This window comes from Tachyglossus aculeatus, chromosome 16 (genome assembly GCF_015852505.1).
Source record: "Tachyglossus aculeatus isolate mTacAcu1 chromosome 16, mTacAcu1.pri, whole genome shotgun sequence".
In the NCBI taxonomy this organism is placed as follows: domain Eukaryota; kingdom Metazoa; phylum Chordata; class Mammalia; order Monotremata; family Tachyglossidae; genus Tachyglossus; species Tachyglossus aculeatus.
Window position 1 is genome coordinate 87208 of NC_052081.1, and position 12897 is coordinate 100104.

The following is a 12897-nucleotide window of genomic DNA, read 5'->3' on the forward strand; positions in this document are numbered from 1 at the left end:
CCTCCTTGCTGACCTCCCTGCCTCCTGTCTAATTCACCAATCACCAATAAGTGGTATTTGTTTAGGAGAAGCAGCGTGGCCTAGTGGAAAGAGCACAGGCCTAGGAGTTAGAGGACCTGGGTTCTAACCCTAGCTCCGCCAATTGTTTGCTGTGTGACCTGGAGCAAGTCACTTTATTTCTCTGTGTGTCAGTTACCTCATCTGTAAAGTAGGTATTAAATCCTCCTCCCTCCTTAGACTGTGAGTCCCATGTGGGACAGGGAGTGTGTTTGATTTGATAAACTTGCATCTACTCCAGGGCATAGAACAGGGCTTGACGCACAGCTTAAATGCCATTACAAAATATATTGAATGCTTACTGTATGTAGAGCACTGGCCCAAGTGCTTGGGAGAGTACAGTACAACGGAGTTAGTAGATATGTTCCCAGCATCAGGAGCTTACAATCTAGAAGGGCAGCTGGACATTAAAATAAGTTCTGGATACGTACCTATCCGTAACTTGTGGGGCTAAGGGTGAATATCAAGGGCTTACAGGGTATAGATCCAAGTGCATAGGTTATGCAGAAGGAAGACGAAGTAGGGCTTATTTGGGAAAGGCCTCTTCAAGAAGATATCATTTTAATAAAGATATGAATGTGGGGAGAGTGGTGATCTGTCATATATGAATGGGGAGGGCTTCCAGGCCAGAAGGAGGACATAGGCAAGGAGTCAGTGTCGAGGTAGACGAGATCGAGGTACAGTGAGTAGGCTGATGTTAGAAGAGAGAAATGCATGGGCTGGATGGTAGAAAGATATCAGCGAGATGAGGTAGGAGGGGACAAGCTCATTGAGAGGTTTTAAAGCCTATGGAGGAGGTGGATGGGAAACCATCGGAAGTTCTTGAGGAGTGGGGAAAGATGGGCTGAATGGTTTTGTAGAAAAATGATCTGAGCAACAGAGTGAAGTCAGGACTGGAGTGAGGAGAGACAGGAGGTGAATGAGGAGGCTGCTGCAGTGATTAAGGCAGGATAGGATAAGTGCTTGGATCAGCGTAGTAGCAGTTAGGTTGGAGAAGAAAGGGCAGATTTTAGCCATGTGAAGGTAGAATAACAATAATAATAATAACAATAATAATAATGGTATTTGTTAAGCATTTACTATGTACCAGGCACTGTACTAAATACTGGGGTGGATACAAGCAGATTGGGTTGAACACAATTCCTGTTCAACATGGGGTTCACAGTCTTAATCCCCGTTTTACAGATGAGGTAACTGAGGCACAGAAAAGTGAAATGGCTTGCCCAAGGTGACACAGCAGACAAGTGGTAGAGCTAGGATTAGAACCCAGAACCTTCTGACTCCGAGGTCCGTACTCTATCCACTAAGCCACACTGCTTAGAACAACAGGATTTGGTGAGAGATTGGATATGTGGGTTGAATGAGAGAGATGAGTTGAGGATAACGCCAAGGTTACGGGTTTGTAAAACAGGGAGGATAGTGATGTTGTCCACAATATGGGAAAGACAGGGAAGGACAGGGTTTGAGTGGGTAGATGAGGTGTTCTGTTTTGGATATATCTCTTCAGTCCATACTTCACTCTGTTGCCCAGATCGTTTTTCTGAAAAACCATCCCATCCCTATCTCGCCGCTCCTCAAAAACCTCCAAAGGTTTCCCATCCACCTCTGTGTCAAACAGCAACTCTGTACCACTGGCTTTAAAGCACTCAATCAGCTCTCTTCCTCCTACCTTACCTTGGTGATCTCCTACAACCCAAACCTCACACTCCACTCCTCTAGGGCCAACCTACTCTCTGTATCTCAGTCCTGCCATTGACCCCCTTGCCCTCAACCTCCCTCAGACCTGGAAATCCCTCCTCTTTCATATCCAACAGTCCATAACTCTCCCCTCCTTCCAAACCATCCTACAATCATGTCTCCTCCCAGAGGCCTTCCCTGGTTAAACCCTCATTTCCCCTACCTGCCCTCCCCACTCTGTTGCCTATGCACTCAGCTGTGTACCCCTTAAGCATTTTAATACTTGACTACTTACACCAGCCCCATAGCACTTATGTCTATGGCATAACACTCTATGCCTATGGCATAGCACTCCCCCTTTTAGACTGTGAGCCCACTGTTGGGTAGGGACTGTCTCTATGTGATGCCAATTTGTACTTCCCAAGCGCTTAGTACAGTGCTCTGCACATAGTAAGTGCTCAATAAATACGATTGATTGATTGGTTGATTATGTCTATATCCTTATTCTCTACTATTTCTCCTTTCTGGAATTTTATTGGCATGTTTGCCTCCCACTGTAAGTTCTCTGTAGGTAGAGATTGTGTCTACCAACTCTAATGTGTTGTACTTTTCCAAGCACTTAGTCCAGTGCTCTAAACACAGTAAACACTCAATAAATAGGATTGATCAACTCCTCTTCCTCCCAAGTTTGAGAGAGAGAGAGAGAGAGAGAGACACAAAGAAAGCACAGGCACACTACGTTTTCATCACAATACCCAGAACAAAATTTCTGAGCAACACACACAGGATTTAAACGAGAGGTCTCAACTGACCCCTGTGAGCATAGGGGGCTGGGGATGGGAATTTCAGTTGTGGAGGTGGGGCTGGGAAGGAGAGAGCTTCAAAGAGCAAGCAGGCCAGGAAATCTTTACTTGGGGTCTTTTCAGGCGTGGTTGGAAACTAAATTTTGGCAGCGGTTTGGGGTGAGCGAGACTGGAATGAGGTTCAGACCTCTGTGGCGGGCACCGCCCCCAGCATTCCCGGGGAGTGGCCACCATGGCTCAGCGGCATCTGGGTTGGGACTCTCGCCTGCCAAAGAGCCAGGAGGGATCTGAAAGTGGAGCGGGAGGTTCAGGCTTGAGCTCTGCCCTTCTGCCCAACTCCGAGCTCCTCTCAGACCCACGGCTTGGCAAAGGGCAAGCTGGGTCTAAAGGGCAGAAGTGGGGAGAAGGCATCCCACCTGGCACTAGCCTACAGGTCCAGGACCTGTGTCCTTCAGCACTTAGAATAGTGCTTTGCACGTAGTAAGCGCTTAACAAATGCCATCATCATCAGAGCAGTCCTCTGGTGGCTCCACCCATCCCCTGCAGGCAGACACTTGGGCACTGCTCCATGTACAGGAGCCCTGCCCCACCCCAGGTCCAGGGAACCCACTGTGAGGAGGAAGTGGCTTCTGAAAAGCAGGAGAACTGTATCTCCACAGGCAGGAGCTTCTTCGGGAGGTGTGGCTTTTTATAATATGTGTTACGCAGTTACTATGTGTCAAATATTGTTCTAAGCACTGGGGCAGATACAAGTAAATTAGGTTGGACACAGTTACTGTCCCGCATGGGGCTTTCAGTCTAAGTAGGAGGGAGAACAGGGGAACTGAGGTGCAGAGAAGTTAAGGGATTTGCCCAAGGTCACCCAGCAAGCCATTGGCAGAGCCAGAATTACAACCCAGTTGGTTTCTCATCACTCCCTCCCACCCAGGGCCACGGACCCAGAGTGACAACAGTGGTGGCAAGACAATGCGCAGGGGGTGTGGCCCGGGTCCAACAGATCCCCGGCTGCCCCGCTCTGCCCACCTCCCCTTCTGCCAGGCTTAGGGACGTGGGCTGGGGAGGAGCCGGCATCTGGCAGGCCGGGGAAGAGCTGGCACCTGGCAAGCCAGCTGCACAACAACTGGGACCTTCCAGAAATCCAGGGCCTGGCCCGGGAAGGCATCCCGGGAGCATAAAGGCTCCCAAAGTTGAGACCTTGGGTTTAAATTTCAAGTATCCCCACCCCTCAAAATCCTCCAGCGGTTGCCCATCCACCTCCCCATCAAATAAAAACTCCTTACTATCGGCTTTGCGGCACTCAATCACCTTGCCCCAGCAACTGTACCTCGCTGCTGTCCTACTCCAACCAAACCCCCACACTTCGCTCCTCTAATGCCAACCTACTGACTGTACCTCGACCTTGTTTATCTTGCCGTTGACCTCTTGCCCACGTCCCGTCTCTGGCCTGGATCTCCCTCCCTCTTCCTTCATATCCCACAGACGTTCACTCTCCTCCACCTTCAAAGCCTTACTGAAGGTACATCTTCTCCAAGAGGCCTTCCCCTACTAATCTGTCATTTCCTTTTCTCCCACTCCCTTCTGTGTCACCCTTGCACTTGGATTTACACCCTTTATTCATTCAGTCCTATTTATTGAGCGCTTACTGTGTGCACAGCACTATACTAAGAACTTGGGAAGTACAAATCGGCAACTTAAAGAGACGGTCCCTACCCAGCAACGGGCTCACAATCTAGAAGGGGGAGACAGAACACAAAACAAGTAGATGGGTGTCAATACCATCAAAATAAATAGAATTGTAGCTACATGCACATCACTAATAAAACAGACTAATACATACGTACAAACATACACAAGTGCCGTGAGAAAGGGAAGGAATAAATAATAACTTATCCACCCCACCGTCAGCCCCAGAGCACTTATATACATATCCATAATTTATATATTTCTGTTAATAGCTGTCTCCCCTCTAGGCGTGTCTACCAACGCTGTTATATTGTACTTTCCCAAACGCTTAATACAGTGCTCTGCACATAGTAAGTGCTCAATAGATACAATTTACTGATTGAGACACTCCCAAGTCGTCAACTGTCGGGGGGCGGGGGGGTGGGGGGCAACTAGGGCCCAGCCCCGATGCTCCAGCACTACGTGGCTGTACTGACCACCACCTCCGCCAGCCTCAACCTCCCGACCGGAGCCCGCTGACGGGCCCTCCGGCCTTGGGCCCGTCCTAGGCCGTCCCGCCCGCCCGTCCGCCCACCGACCCGCCGTCTAGAGAAGGATTTTTTTTATCACGGCGGGGGCGGGGCGGGGCGGGGCGGGAAGTGTTCCCCCCGCCCCCGGAGGGAGGCCTCGGCGCGGCGGGCTTCGCACCCCCTTCTGCCCTTTGCCCCGAGACCCTCGGCCCGGGCCTTGGCGGCCGGACGGCGGCCAGTCCCCGGCTGGGCCCGGGGGGCCCGCGGGCTCTCGTGTCGGCCGGTCCCCGGTCCCCGGGGCTGGGGGCTGCCCTGTCCCGGCGCGTCCCCGCCGCCGGACTTTACCCGCTGCTCGGCGCGATCAGCCCCGGGGGGCCGCGGGGGGGGGGGCGGGGGGTCTTGCCCAGAAGCAGGGGGCCGGGGCCGGGGGGCGGGGGCGACCTCGGCCGCCGGGCCTTAGGAGTCACCTTGTTTGTTCCGGGGGCCGGGGGCCGGGGAACCCAGTCCCGCCCGCAAACTCGGCCGGGGCGCCGCCAGACCCTTTCCCGAGCGGCGCGGAGCGCGGGGCGCGGTTCCCGTCCTCCCCCTCCTCCCCCTTCCCCGCTTCTCCTCCTCCTCCTCTCCCCCGCTCCGGAAGCTTCCCTTCCCCCCGCCCCCGGAGACCCCTTCCCTTCCCTTCCCTTCCCTTCCCTTCCCCTCCCTTCCCCTCCCCTCGTCCTGCCCGCGTCCTCGCCGCCCGTTCCCGCCCCCGCCGCCGCCCGCCCCGGCCCCGCTCACCGAGGCTCAGCAGCGCCAGCAAGAACGGCCTCTCCCGGGACAGCCCCATGGGGGGGGGCGGCCAAGGCGGCGGCGGGCGGCGGCGGGCGGAGGGGACGGGGCCCCGCTCCGGCTCTATCTCCTTCTCGAGCCGGGAATCCGGAGCGGGGGTGAGGGGGAGTCGGTGATGGGGGGCGGGGCTGCTCCCCGGTCCTCCTCCTCCTCCTCCTTTCCTCCTCTTCCCCCTCTTTCTCCCCCGAGTAGGACCGGGATCGGCTGCGGATCCGCCGCTTCCCGCGAGGAAAGGGAGGAGCCGCTCCCCGCTCCGCCCCGCTCCCCGCTCCGCCCCGCTCCCCGCCCCGGCCCGCTCCCCGCCCAACTCCTCCAGCTCCCGGGCAGCCCCGCCCCCAGCCCTGCCCGGATCCCCGGGCAACCCCGCCCCCGGGCAGCCCCGCTCGGACCCCCCCCCCCGCCCCCCAGGCAGCCCCGCCCTCACTGCAGGTAAAGGGAAAGGTGAAGGCCGGAGGGGGCGGAGTTTCAAGGGCAGGAGTTCGTCACCGACCCAACCCGGATCCGCCTCCTACCTGTAGATGTTGCAACTGGAAAAATTGAGAGGCCTCGCACCAATCAAACCCGGCCCCTCTCTTCCCTCAACGCTAGGAAGAACCGTGTTCTGATTGCCCTTCTGGACCCCACCCTTATGAACCGTTCAACACTCCTGACTCTCTCCCCGCCATCTCTAACTGGCCCCCAGTGACGGGACCCAAACCACCCAACAACCCTCACCACACTTACCATCCCTAACTGTCCCCCAATAGCCTAAAACAGATCATCTGACACCCCTCCCTCTCTCCTCTCTAACCTTGACTCTTCTCCAGTGGCCCAGCACAGACCATTCAACACATTGACTCTCCCCTCTCCATCCCTGACTCCTTCTAGTGACCCAGCAGGGACCATGAGATGCCCCTGACTCCGTCCTCCCCACGCTTTGACTCTTCCTCAATCAATCAATCAATCAATCAATCAGATTCATTTATTTATTTATTCCTTTATTCCTTTATTTATTTATTTATTTATTTATTTATTTATTCCTCAGTGGCCCACCTTGGGTCATACCCTCTAAGGAACTGTCCTTGGACGAAAAAATTTCCCGGAATCAGAGTACTGATCTGTGTGTTTAAATGACCCGTTTCACATTTCTTATTACAGCCTCATAGCTGTCCTGATTGCTTTCCCTACCGCTGGGTGACACTAATCTGTATTCTAAAACCTAGACCAGGGAAGAATTAGTGATTTCCTGGAGAGTTTTGAAGATTGGTGATAATTTGGCTACATATGAAGCATAATTAGAAGGCAAGATGAGTCCCCTTCCGCAGAGGTGAATGTGTGTATGTGTCTGATTTGGTCATTTCTATGTTAACACAGAAAGAAAGAAAGAAAGCCCCAAGAAAGAAAGGGGCCTGTCGATGGTCTGTTTCGGGAGGCTTTTCGTTGCCCGCTCCGATGCCTGAAAGACCTCTCCACCCCAGGGCCATTCAACCCCATCACTGCCGCTAGCGAAGCAGCCTGCCCTAATGGAAAGAGGATGGACCTACAAGTCAGAGGACCTGTGTTCTAATACTTGTCTGTTGTGTGACTTTGGGCAAGCCATTTCACTTCTCTGTGCCTAGTTCCCGCATCTGTAAAAATGGGAATTTTTTAATGGTATTTGGCAAGCACTTGCTAAGTGTCAATCACTGTTCTACACTGTGAAGTAGGTTACAGGTCAATCAGGCTGGACACAGTCCCTGTCCCACATGGAGCTCACAGTCTAAGTAGGAGGGAGAATAGATATTGAATCCTCATTTTACAGTTGAGGACACTGAGGCCCAGAGAAGTAAAGTGACTTGCCCAAGGTCACACAGCAAGCAATTGGCAGAACCCAGGTGCTCTGACTCCATGACCTGTGTTCTTTCCTACTGCCTTCTACTTAGGCTGTGGGTCCCGTGTGGGATTGGGTCTGGGTCCAAACTGATTATCTTGTTTCATCCCCAGTGCTCAGTACAGTGTTTGCCACATAGTATGCACTTGGCACACAGTAAGCACTTAATAAGTACAATAATAATAAATGCCATTATTATTATTATTATTATTATTATAATAACAGGGATTCGGCAGTCAGCTGTTGCAGATGAGGCTCAGGAAGGTGGATTGGTCATCCAGAAGGGACCTGGGTGTCTCCTCCCCAGCCAAGGAGGTCCCCAGCGGATAGCCACTTCCCCTCCTTCTCCCATAGCCCAGCAGTCACCCCCTCCTCAACCCAGGCTGGCCTGTATTGGGCTCAGAGTCCTGGGTGGCACCCTGACATTCACAACCAGGAACACCTCCAGTTCAGGTGTCCTGGCCTTGCTCTGGGGCCTGACCCTGAGCTTTCTGGTAGTGTCTCCCAGAGATAATGAGAACCATCACAATGATGATGATGATGATACCGATGCCGATGACAGTGATGACGAAATTCATAAAGCTCCTACTGCATTATATCTATTTAAATTGATGCTATTGATGCCTGTTAACTTGTTTTGATGTCTGCCTTCCCCCTTCTAGACTGTGCGCCCATTGTGGGGAGGGATTGTCTCTATTTGTTGCTGAATTGAACTTTCCAAGCTCTTAGTACAGTGCTCTGCATACAGTAAGTGCTCAATAAATACGATTGAATGAATGAATGAATCTTAGGGAGGTACAGGATAATCAAATCAGACACAGTCCCTGCTCTACATGAGGCTCGCAACCTATGAGAGCAGGAGGGAGGTTTCTTATATCCATTTTACAAATGAAGAATCTGAGGCCCAGAGAGGTTAAATGACTGTCCAAGATTGCAAAGTACACCAGAGGCAGAGCCAAGGCTAGAAACCCAATTTCCTAGCCGTCAGTCCCATGTACTTTTCATTAGGCAACACTGCCTAGTTCCTTAAAATTCCTTCAACTCTTCCAGGTATGAGTACTCTAAAATGTCCAAAACAGAACTCCTCATCTCCCCACCCAAATCCTGTCCTACCACTCTCTTTCCCATCACTATAGACAACACACCATCCTTCCTGACTCACAAGCCTATAACCTTGGCATTATCCTCAACTATCTTCAATTATCCTTGACTCATCTTGCTCATTCAAACCACATATTCAATCTGTCACAAAATCCTGTCCGTTCTACCTTCACAACACTTCTATGCTTATCCATGCACTTATTCTATCCCACCTTGACTACTGCATCAGCCTCCTTGCTGACCACCTTGTCTCCAATCTCTTTCCACTCCAGTCCACATTGTACTCTGCTGTTCCAATCAATTTTCTAAAAAAAATTCAGTCCACATCTTCCCCACTCCTCGAGAACCTCCAGTGGTTGCCCTTCCACTTTCATATCATACAGAAAGTCCTAACCATCGACTTGAAAGTTCACAATCATCTCACCCCTCCCACCTCAGCTCATCGATTTTCTACTACAACACAGCCCACATGCCTCACTCCTCCAATGCCAAACTACTCACTGTACCTAGATCTCATCTAACTCACTGCCGACCCCCTCACCTACATCATCCCTCTGGCCTTCATATACGGCAGACAGACTCTTCCCACCCCCAAGGCCTTCTTAAAATCACATCTCCTCCAAGAGACCTTTCCAGGCTAAGTCCTCACTTCCCCTTCTCCCTCTTTCTTCTGCATCGTTGTGTACCTGGATTTCTACCCTTTAAGCACTTGACATTCACCCCACCCTCAGCCCCACAGCATTTACATACAACTCCGTAATTAATTTGAATGTCCATATCTCCCTCTAGACTGTAAGCTTCTGGTGGGCAGGGAATGCATCTACCAACTCTGGCATATCATACTTTCCCCAGCATCTAGTACAGTGCTCTGAACACAGTAACCGCTCAATAAATGCTATTGATGATTGATTGATTGAATGATTGATTCTTGGATCCAGGTGAAGGCTGTGCAGGGGTCACAGGCCAAAGTTTTCAGCCTGCCCCACCAACCCCTGGCACCCAGAGGGCCAGCACACATAAAAATGATGTCTCTGTGCTTGCCTCCCTCTTCCTGTAGAAGAAGCAGCTTTTGGTGGAGAGACCCCTTTGAGCCTTCCCCCTTTCAAGCTTCAGAGGGTGTTCCCCCAGCCTGTACCCCACCCAGGCTTCCAGAGAGGCCGCCTCATCAGCCACACTGCTGGGAAACTGCCAGGCAGAGACGCACGAGGGCTGGAACAGATTGTGTTGGAAAACAAACCAGTGACAGATGGGGAACCCACTCAGTGCTCCGTGCACTTAAGGTAGTGTCTGGCCACTTAAAGTGGGAAACAGAAGAGTGCAGGGGATGGAGAAAAATTACGAGCAGGAGAAATGAGGGCTAGGGATCAGATGAGCAGGTGCAAAAAAAAGAGTTTGTAGCACAGGGAGGTCCGAGGTATAGCCCCAGAAGTCCCGGGGTGGGGGACGCAGCACCGGAAGTCTTGGGCTGCAGTACATTCAGTTGTAGTCTTGGCAAAGGTGGGAAATGGGATGGTGATCTTGGTGGGATCTGCAGGGTGGGAACTGGGCCCTCTCTCCTTTGTGCTCCCAGGCAAACATATGGACACCACTGACATCCTGCTGTGGAAAGTTGAATCATTTTTACTTGAGTTTTTTACTATTCAATTACAATGAATCAATCAATGGTATTTATTGAGTGCTTACTGTGTATAGAGCACTGTACTAAGTGCTTGGGAGAGTACAACAGAGTTGGTAGACACATTCCCTGCCCACAATGACCTTACAGATTTAGAGGAAGAGACAGAAGTTAATATAAGTAAATAATGATAATAATTATTAGGGTGTTTGTTAAGCACTTGCTGTGTGCAAAGCACTGTTCTAAGCATTGGGGTAGATACAAGGTGATCAGGTTGGACACAGCCTCTGTCCCGAAGGGGGCTCACAGTCTTAATCCCCATTTTACAGATGAGGTAACTGAGGCACAGAGAAGTGAAGTGACTTGCCCCAAATCACACATCAGACAAGTGGCAGAGCCAGGATTATAACCCACATCCTCTGACTCCCATGGCTGTTCCCTTGCCACTATGGGGCTGAGGGTGGGTGCTGAGGGTGCCCAAAGGGTACAGATCCAAGTGCATAGATGACACCGAAGGGAGAGGGAGCTGGGGAAAAGGGGGAAGCCTCAATCGGGGAAGGCCTCTTCAAAGAGATGAGACCTGAACAAGGCTTTGAAGGTGATTTATATGGAGCAGGAGGGAGCTCCCAACTAGTGGGACAAAGTGGGAAAGGGGTCGGTGGCAAGATAGACCAGATCGGGGCACATCGAGTGATCTGGTGCTAGAGGAGCAGACTGTGTGGGCTGGGCTGTAGCAGGAGATCAGGGAGGTGAGGTAGGAGGGGGAGAGTTGAATGAGAACTTTAAAACCAATGGCAAGAGGAGTTTCTGTTTGATGCAGAGGTGAATGTGAAACCCTGGAGGTTCTGGAGTAGTGGAGAGACATGAACTGGTTTTTTTTCGACATACACATACATCTGTTGTATTGTACTTGCCCAAAGGCTTAGTACACTATTCTGCACACAGTAAGCACTCAATAAATACTACTGATTGATACAGACCCCTGCTCACCCAAACTCCCACCTACACACACACACACACACGCACATGCATGTGCACACACACACACATGCATGCACGCACACACACACACACACGTGCACATTTAGTTGTCTATAGGGACTTCAAGGAGTTGTTACTACTGGTGAGATTTTATTCTCCTGCGTATGAATGGCTGAAAAGACCAATGACTAACAATCCTTCCCAATCAATCAATCAACCAAATGCACCGAATGTCTTCTGAATGTAGAGTACTGTACTTGGGGGAGGTACAATATAATAGAGTAAGAAGACATAACCTTGGCTCGCAGGGCGCTTACAGTCCAGAAGGAGAGACAGACATTCAAAGCAATTACAGGTGATACATAAGATACATAAGGGCAGGGACTGTATCTACCAACTCTGTTGTATTGTACTTTCCAAGTGTTCAGTACAGTGCTCTATTTACAGTAGAAGCTCAATAAATATCTGCCGTCAGCACTCAATAAATAGTATTAATTGATTGATAGAGTAGGTTGGCATCAGAGAAGTGAAGTGTATGGGTTGGGTTGTAGTAGATCAGCAAAGTAAGGTGGAAGGGTGATAGCCGATTGAGTGCCTTAAAACCAAAGGTAAGGCATTTCTGTTTAATATGGAGATGGATGGGTAGCCGCTGAAGGTTCTCAAGGAGAAGGAAGTTGTGGACTAAGGAATTTTTTTAGAAAAGTGATCTAGAAAGCTGAGTGAAGTATGGACTAGAGAGGGAAGACACAGGAGGCAGGGAGAGCAGTAAGGAGGCTGCTGCAGTAGTCAAGGCAGGATAAGATAATTGTTTGGATCAGCGTGTTTGCAGTTCAGGTAGAGAAGAAGGGGCAGTTTACAGGGATGCTGTGGTGATAGAACTGAGATTAACGACAGACTGAATACTTGGGTTGAATAAGAGAAATGAGTCAAAGATAATGCCAAGGTTTTACAGGCTTGTGAGGCAGGAGGATGGTGGTGCTGTCTACAGTGATAGAACTTTCTAGGAGGAATAGGGTTTGGGTGGGAAGATGAGGAGTTCTAGTTTGGGAGATATCAGTGGGACATCCAAGTAGAGACATCTTGAAGGCAGGAGGAAATATGAGAATGTAGAAGAGAAAAGTAAGGGCTAGGGAAATCGATTTGGGAATCATCTGCATAGAGGTAGTAGTCTAAGCCGTGGGAGTGAATGAGTTCTCTAAGAGAGTGGATGGAGAATAGAAGGGGACCCAGAACTGAGGTGGAAGCCTTCCATGCAGTTAGAAGGTGGAAGGCTGAGGAGGAGCTGGTGAAAAACATTGAAAAGGAGCAACCAGAGAGAGAGGAGAAAAACCAGGAGAGGACAGTGTCAATGAAGCCAAGATTAGGGGGTGTTCCAGGAGAAGGGGGTTGTCCACTGGGCCAAAGGCAACTGAGAGGCTGAGGAGGATTAGGATGGAGTAGGGGCCATTGGATTTGACCAAAAGGAGGTTACTGGTGACCTTAGAGAGGTCAAATTCCATAAAGTGGAGTGAGTGGAAGCCTGATTGCAAGAGTGGCCAAAGGCAGAATTGGAGACAGGCCCTCAAGAAGTGTACACGCAAGCAGGGTAGGCTGACCCCAAATAATAACAAATGCGAGAAAATAGAGAGTAGCAGGATAAATATGAAGACAAGTAAATGTTAAAGTGGCGGAAAAATGCTGAAGTGGCAGATGGGAGAATAATAATTAATCATACAGACGGTATGCATTGAAAGATGCACTGCTGTTGCACTCTTGCATTTGCTACCCATGATATTTGCTTCTGTCTCTTAGTTC